Source organism: Portunus trituberculatus, chromosome 7 (genome assembly GCF_017591435.1).
Source record: "Portunus trituberculatus isolate SZX2019 chromosome 7, ASM1759143v1, whole genome shotgun sequence".
Classification (NCBI taxonomy): domain Eukaryota; kingdom Metazoa; phylum Arthropoda; class Malacostraca; order Decapoda; family Portunidae; genus Portunus; species Portunus trituberculatus.
In genome coordinates, this window is record NC_059261.1 from 7,584,044 (window position 1) to 7,591,543 (window position 7,500).

Sequence of the window (7,500 nt, forward strand, 5' to 3'; positions counted from 1 at the left end):
TTATAATGTATTGCAATGATTTTGTGTTGCATGATATAAAAAAAAACCCACAATTTTAATATATTTCGATGCTTTTGTGTTGCATGATGTAAAAAAAAATTGTAATGATATTGTATTGCTGTTTTGTGTTGCATAATATAAAAAAACCCACAATTTTAATATATTTCGATGCTTTTGTGTTGCATGATGTAAAAAAAAAATTGTAATGATATTGTATTGCTGTTTTGTGTTGCATGTAATGAAAAAAAAAGAGAAAAAAAAGAAAAACTGGGGTACTTTGACATGCATGTATTGAAGTGTTAGTGAAGTATGACTAGTACCATCAAACTCTCCATTTGGACTTCTTTTGTGTTCTCCCGTTTTCTTTCTCCTAATATCACCATTTTCTTTGTCCTCCCATTAAATAGCATCCCGTTTTCTTTCTCCTAATATCACCATTTTCTGTCCTCCCATTAAATAGCATCCCGTTTTCTTTCTTAATATCACCATTTTCTTTAAGTTCCCCCATTAAATAGCATCCCGTTTTCTTTCTCCTAATATCACCATTTTCTTTGTCCTCCCATTAAATAGCATCCCGTTTTCTTTCTCTTAATATCACCATTTTCTTTAAGTCCTCCCATTAAATAGCAACCGTTTTCTTTCACTGTGACCTTTCGTTTTCTTTTTCAATAATCAATCCGTTTTCTTTCTCTTTATATCCATTTTCTTTAAGTCCTCCATAAATAGCATCCCGTTTTCTCTTATTGTTCTTCTCAGTCTCCCGTTTTCTGTGGGCGATTCCCGTTTTCTTTTTTACGATCCCTGTTACGGTCGTCTTATTTTCTCATTTCTTGATCGTAAATCCAAAACCGTATCCGGATTAATATATTTCCTATCTTTATTTTCTTTCTTTCTTTCTTTTTTCTATCTTTTATCTTTCATTTCTCTCTCTCTCTCTCTCTCTCTCTCTCTCTCTCTCTCTCTCTCTCTCTCTCTCTCTCTCTCTCTCTCTCTCTTCTTCTTTTCTTTTCTCTATTTTCTCTTTCTCTTTTCTTTTCTTTCTTTCTTTCTTTCTTCGTGTCTATCTCGTTTCTCTCTTTTATCTTTAATTTCTCTCGTCCTTTCTTCTTCCATTTTCTCTATTTTCTCTATTTTTCTCTCTTTCTCTCTTTTCTTCTTTTTCTTCTTTATTTTCTCTTTCCTTGTCTTGTTCTTCTCTTTCTTCATCTGTCTCTCTTTTTCTCCTTCTTTTCTCGTATTTCCTTTTATTATTTCCTCTCTCTCTCTCTCTCTCTCTCTCTCTCTCTCTCTCTCTCTCTCTCTCTCTCTCTCTCTCTCTCTCTCTCTCTTTCGTCTCTATCTTTCCTTTTCGCCGAGTTTGTGAGATAGTGATGTTTATGATAAGAATCTCTCTCTCTCTCTCTCTCTCTCTCTCTCTCTCTCTCTCTCTCTCTCTCTCTCTCTCTCTCTCTGGCACAAAAAATGGCCATTAATTTTTTTCAATAGTATCTCCGTTTTCTATTCATTTAATGGAGGGACTATTGTAAAGTGACCTGCTTCCCGTTTTCTTTGCCTTTGTTTTGTTCATTTTCTTGATTTTTTTTGTGTTTAGTTATTCACAGGTGAGATTTTGTACCTGTTGTGCTTCATTAGTGCTACCTGGTGGTGGTGGTGGTGGTGGTGGTGGTGGTGGTGGTGGTGGTGGTGGTGGTGGTGGTGGTTATAGATAAGTTTAATAATAATAATAATAATGATAATAATAATAATAATAATGATTTGGTGAGAGTGAATATAGATATACTGATATCTCTCTCTCTCTCTCTCTCTCTCTCTCTCTCTCTCTCTCTCTCTCTCTCATGGTAATAATAATAATGAAAATGATAATGATGATAATATTAATAATAATTTGGTGAAATAAAATAAATACAATCTCTCTCTCTCTCTCTCTCTCTCTCTCTCTCTCTCTCTCTCTCTCTCTCTCATAATAATAATAATAATAATGATAATTTTACTGTGAGATGAAAATAGACACACTGAACACTCTCTCTCTCTCTCTCTCTCTCTCTCTCTCTCTCTCTCTCTCTCTCTCTCTCTCTCTCTCTCTCTCTCCTCTCCTCTCCTCTCCTCTCCTCTCCTCTCCCTCTCCCTCTCCCCTCTCCTCTCTCCGGGCTAACTACAACTGGTCCAGCCGTAACACAAGTCCCTCTCCCTCTCTCTCCCCTCTCTCCCTCCCCTCTCCCTCTCTCTCTCCCCTCTCCCGGGTTTAATGTGGCAGTGTGCATACGATTAACTTCCGGGCTTGCTCAAATTGGTCTCCGGATGTGGTTTAGTGAGAGAGAGAGAGAGAGAGAGAGAGAGAGAGAGAGAGAGAGGGAGAGGGAGAGAGAGAGGAAGGAAAGAGGAAGTGGAGTTGAGTGGTCCAATGGGGAATGGTTCTCTCTCTCTCTCTCTCTCTCTCTCTCTCTCTCTCTCTCTCTCTCTCTCTAAGTGAATGGCATAACACAGAAATAGATGAATAAATGGATAGACAGACAGACAGACAGACAGACAGACAGACAGACAGACAGACAGACAGACAGACAGATAGATAAATAAATAGAATAATAAGTGAAATTTAAATAAAAAAAAAAGCTATTATTATTTGATTCACCACCACCACCACCACCACCACCACCACCACCACCACCACCACACACACTTATTTCATGTATATTTTTGACCATTTTTTTTTTGCCTTTTTGTGCGTAAGATTCACACACACACACACACACACACACACACACACACACACACACACACACACACACACACACACACACACACACACACACACACACACACACACACACACACACACGCTGGTATATAAAAATTGTGTAAAATTTGACATGCTTGACTGAAGACACACAACAAACCAACAAACGAAGGAACAAACATGGCGTCACTTAATTCTTGTATTTAATTGAATTTAATTGTATTTGATTTATTTATGCATTGAATTTACTCTTAGCATACATACATACATACATACATACATACATACATACATGCGTACATACACAATATGGTTATAACTTCGTGTATACATATGTACGTTTATGTGTACTTAGATTTACGTACATACCTCCTTCCTTCACTACCCTCCCGTACACACACGCGCGCGCACACACAGACAGTCAGACAGTCAGACAGACAGATAAACAGACAGACACACGTGTAGGTTAATATTATTTTTCACTGTTTAGAATCTCTCTCTCTCTCTCTCTCTCTCTCTCTCTCTCTCTCTCTCTCTCTCTCTCTCTCTCTCTCTCTCTCTCTCTCTCTCTCTCTCTCTCTCTCTCTCTCTCTCTCTCACACAAGGAAAAAAAAAAAATTAAAAATCTCTCTCTCTCTCTCTCTCTCTCTCTCTCTCTCTCTCTCTCTCTCTCTCTCTCTCTCTCTCTCTCTCTCTCTCTCTCTCTCTCTCTCTCTCTCTCTCTCTCTCTCTCTCTCTCTCTCTCTCCCTCTCTCTCTCTCTCTCTCTCTCTCAGGAGGGTAGTGAAGGAGGTGCCAGTTCGTGTTTTAATATTATCATTTTTATAGATACAAAAAAAAAACTTTATTTCAGGAAGACTTCAATGTTTTCAAAATGTTTAGTTTATTTATTGATTTTTTTCCATTATTTTTCATTCATTTTCTCTTTTCTTTTCTTTTCCTTCTTTTCATTGTTTTGTTGTCTTTTTGTTTTATTGCTGTTTTTTTTCCTGTTTTTTCTTTTTCTTTTTCTTTTCTTTTCTTCTTTTCACATTTTTTTTCTTGTTTGTTTTTGTATTAATAGTTTTTTTTCGTTTTTCTTTTTTTCTTCTTTTTCTTTTTTTTCCTTTTCTTTTCTTTTCTTTTCCTTTCTTCTTTTTCTCTATTTTCTTTATTTCTTTTTTTCTAATTTTGTTGTTTTTTAGAAAATTTTGAGTTTCTTCCATTAATATTTTTTTTCCTTTAGTTTTTCCTTTTCTTTTCTTTTTCTTTTCTAATTTTCATTGATTTTTTTAGTTTTTCATTATTTTTTTTCTTTTCTAATTTGTTTTTTAATTTTGAGCTTTAATCATTAATTTTCTTTTTCTCTTTTCCTTTTCTTTTTCTTTTCCTTTTCCTTTTTCTCTTCTTTCTTTTCTTTTTTCCTTTCTTTTTCTTTATAACCTAATTTTTTTTCCAATTTCTCATTTTTTGTATATATTTTTTATTTTCCTATCAAATTTGAAAGTTTGTCTTTTTTTTGAGCAAATTTTAAATATTTTCTTGTTTTTTTCCCGTTTTTGTCTTGAATTTTCCCTTTTGTCTGTTTCCTTTCGCCTTTTTCTATCTTTCTTTTCTATTTTCCTTTTTCCTTCTTTTTCCTTTTTTTTCTTCTTAATTTTTCGCTTTTTTAATTTTTGTCTTGAAATTTCCCGCATTTTCTTGATTTTTTTCTTATATTTCTGTTTTATTTTCTTTTTTTGTCTAATTTTCCGTTTTCTTTTCTTATATTTTCCTTATTTTTATTCATTTTCCTCTTTTCTTTTTTCTTTACTTTATTTTTCTCTCTTTAATAATTTGTACTTGTTTCCATTTTCTCTCGTTTTCTTTTTCTTTTCTTTAATTTCCTCTGTATTTTCTTTTTTTCCATTTTTTCTTCATTTTCTATTTATTTCCTCCGTTTTCTGTTGATATTTCTTCATTTATTTATTTATTCATTTTTATTTTTCCATTATTTTCATTTTTTTTTTTTTTTCGTTTCTCAAGTAAAAAAAGGTCCAAAATTTTACGTTCGTTCTTTTATTTTCATTAAGTTTCGATTTTCTTCTTTTTTTTTTCTTTTCTTTTCTTTTCTTTTCTTTTCTTTTCTTTTTTATCTCCCGCTTCGTAAATTGTTGAGAGTTTTACGTGCAGTGTTTTAAGAGAGCTGCACGTCTCTCTCTCTCTCTCTCTCTCTCTCTCTCTCTCTCTCTCTCTCTCTCTCTCTCTCTCTCTCTCTCTCCTTCCTTTCTTCACTTTCCTTCACTTTCACCAGTTTGTCTCCCTCACTATCACTGAAATTTGAGTCATTGTTTCTCAGTAGTAGTAGTAGTAGTAGTAGTAGTAGTAGTAGTAGTAGTAGTAGTGGTGGTAGTAGTAGTAGTAGTAGTAGTAGTAGTAGTAGTGGTGGTGGTAGTAGTAGTAGTAGTAGTAGTAGTAGTAGTAGTAGTAGTAGTAGTAGTAGTAGTAGTAGTAGTAGTAGTAGTAGTAGTAGTAGTAGTAGTAGTAGTAGTAGTAGTGGTGGTGGTGGTGGTGGGACTCTTCTTCTTCTTCTTCTTCTTCTTCTTCTTCTTCTTCTTCTTCTTCTTCTTCTTCTTCTTCTTCTTCTTCTTCTTCTTCTTCTTCTTCTTCTTCTTCTTCTTCTTCTTCTTCTTCTTCTTCTTCTTCTTCTTCTTCTTTATCATTGCCTAATAATTTTTCATCATTATTATTTTATTTTCTCTTATTCTTGTATTTTTTTTTATATTTTTGTTGTTCTTTGTGTTCTCTTTATTGTATTTTTTTATTTTATTTTTATTCTTCTATTTATTCTATTCTCTCGCTATTATTGTCATTTTTTTATTATTTCTTTTATTTATTGTTTTTTTGTATTTATTTGCTTATTCTTCTTTCATTTTCATTTTTTTTTCATTTCTTTTTTCAATTTCGTTTTCATTTTCCTTTCATTTTCTTTTCATTTTCCTTCTCATCTTCACTTTCTCAATCCATATCCTTCTCATTTTCACTTTTTTTCCTGTTTTTTTCCTTGTCATTTTCAGTGTTTTCCTTGATTTTCCTTATCATTTTCACTTTTCAATTGTTTTTCTTCTCACTTTCACTTTTCCAATCCTTTCCTAGTCATTTCACTTTTTTCTTGTTTTTCCTAGTCATTTTCACTTTTTTCCTTGTTTTTCCTTGTCATTTCTCTTTTTCCTTGTTTGTCTTGTCATTTTCACTTTTTTTCCTGTTTTTTCCTTGTCATTTTCACTTTTTTCCTTGTTTTTCCTTGTCATTTTCATCTATTTTGTCTTGTTTTCCCTTGTCATTTTCACTTTCACTTTCACTCCATCTAGTTTTTTTTTCCTTTTTTCACTTTCACTTATTCCAATCTTGTGTTTTTTTTTCCTTCTCTCTTTTTTTTTTCAATCTTGCTTTCTCCCTCACCTTCTTCTTAATACACCTTCGTCATATTCACCGTTTTTATTCACTTTCACACCGTAAAACCTACCTCATATTCATTCATTTTACCGTAAACGCAACTATTTCATCGTATTTTTTTTCACTGTACGTTGCGAAAATCTTCACCTTCACTTTCACTATCGCCATGCGTTCGTCTCTAAATGCACTCAAAATCCCTCGCTCATATTCGCGTGCCTTGTTTTGCGTGTGTGTGTGTGTGTGTGTGTGTGTGTGTGTGTGTGTGTGTGTGTGTGTGTGTGTGTGTGTGTGTGTGTGTGTGTGTGTTTCTCTCCCATTTTCACCTTCATTTCACTTTCATTTCACTTTCGTCGTGTCTGTTGAGTCACTTTCTCATTTTCACTATCTCGTTTTTTTTATTTTCTCTTTTTTTTTCTCTTTATTTTTCTTCAGTTTTCATTTTCTTTTCATTTTTTTTCACGTTCTTTTTTTTATTTTTTTTTTATTTCATTTTCATTTTTTTCATTTTCTTTTCTTCATTTTACGCTTTTCAAAACTTTTTCCTTATTTTTTACGTTTTTTCTTCATTTTCACTTCTTTTCCTTCATTTTCGGGCGATTTATAATGTTTTTTTTTTAATCATGTTCACTCCTCACCTTCACTATATCACTATCTCACTATCAGAGCCTCATCACTTTCCCTGGACCTCATATTTGTCTATAGGTTCATCTATTTGTATTTCACTTTCACCACCTTCACTTTCTCTCACCTTCATGTCTCCTCATTGATAAGTAGGAGTCATGTTCACTGTGTAAGTCAACCCGTAACATTTTCAAGCCCTGTGTGTCAGTTTTGAGGTCATTTTCATATTCACTCACCTTCAATTTCATCATTTTTTTTGTCATTTTCATCTTTTTTTGTTAATATTGCTCACTTTCGTTTCATATTCGTGTTTTGTGTTGTGTTTTATCGTCCTCATGTTCTTTTCCTCATTTTCTCTTCCTTTGAGCTCATATTCGCTAAAAATCTTGACTTCTCTACACGTTTGCTACATGTCACTTTCATTTTGTCATGTTCACTTATTAATTCATTTCAGTTGACGTCATTTTTACTTCATTCATTTCAATTGGCGTCATTTTTCCTTCACTTTCACCGCGATTTATGATTCTCCTGTTTTGTTCCCCTGCGTGAGTCATGTTCGTGTCATGTTCACTAATGCAGGATCTCACTTTCACCCATTATGCATCCTGGACCTACTCTGCGGCAGAACATGTTGTCATTTTCACTTCAAGATCACTCCGGCAAGACATCACTTTCACTCACGTCACTTTCACTCAAAACTTTGCATGATCCTTTGTTTTATATATATTTGAA

General features: G+C 33.5%; 1 protein-coding gene across 1 annotated transcript in view; it reads right to left on the reverse strand.

Moving 5' to 3' along the window:
* Positions 1 to 6,643: 6,643 nt before the first annotated feature.
* The window catches only part of LOC123520303 (protein turtle homolog A-like), a 78,134-nt gene continuing 77,277 nt past the window's right edge, over positions 6,644 to 7,500 (reverse strand). The window contains exon 13 of the mRNA XM_045282490.1: positions 6,644 to 7,500. This exon is cut by the window's right edge and continues 1,229 nt beyond it. The gene's annotated coding sequence lies outside the window, so the exon portion shown is untranslated.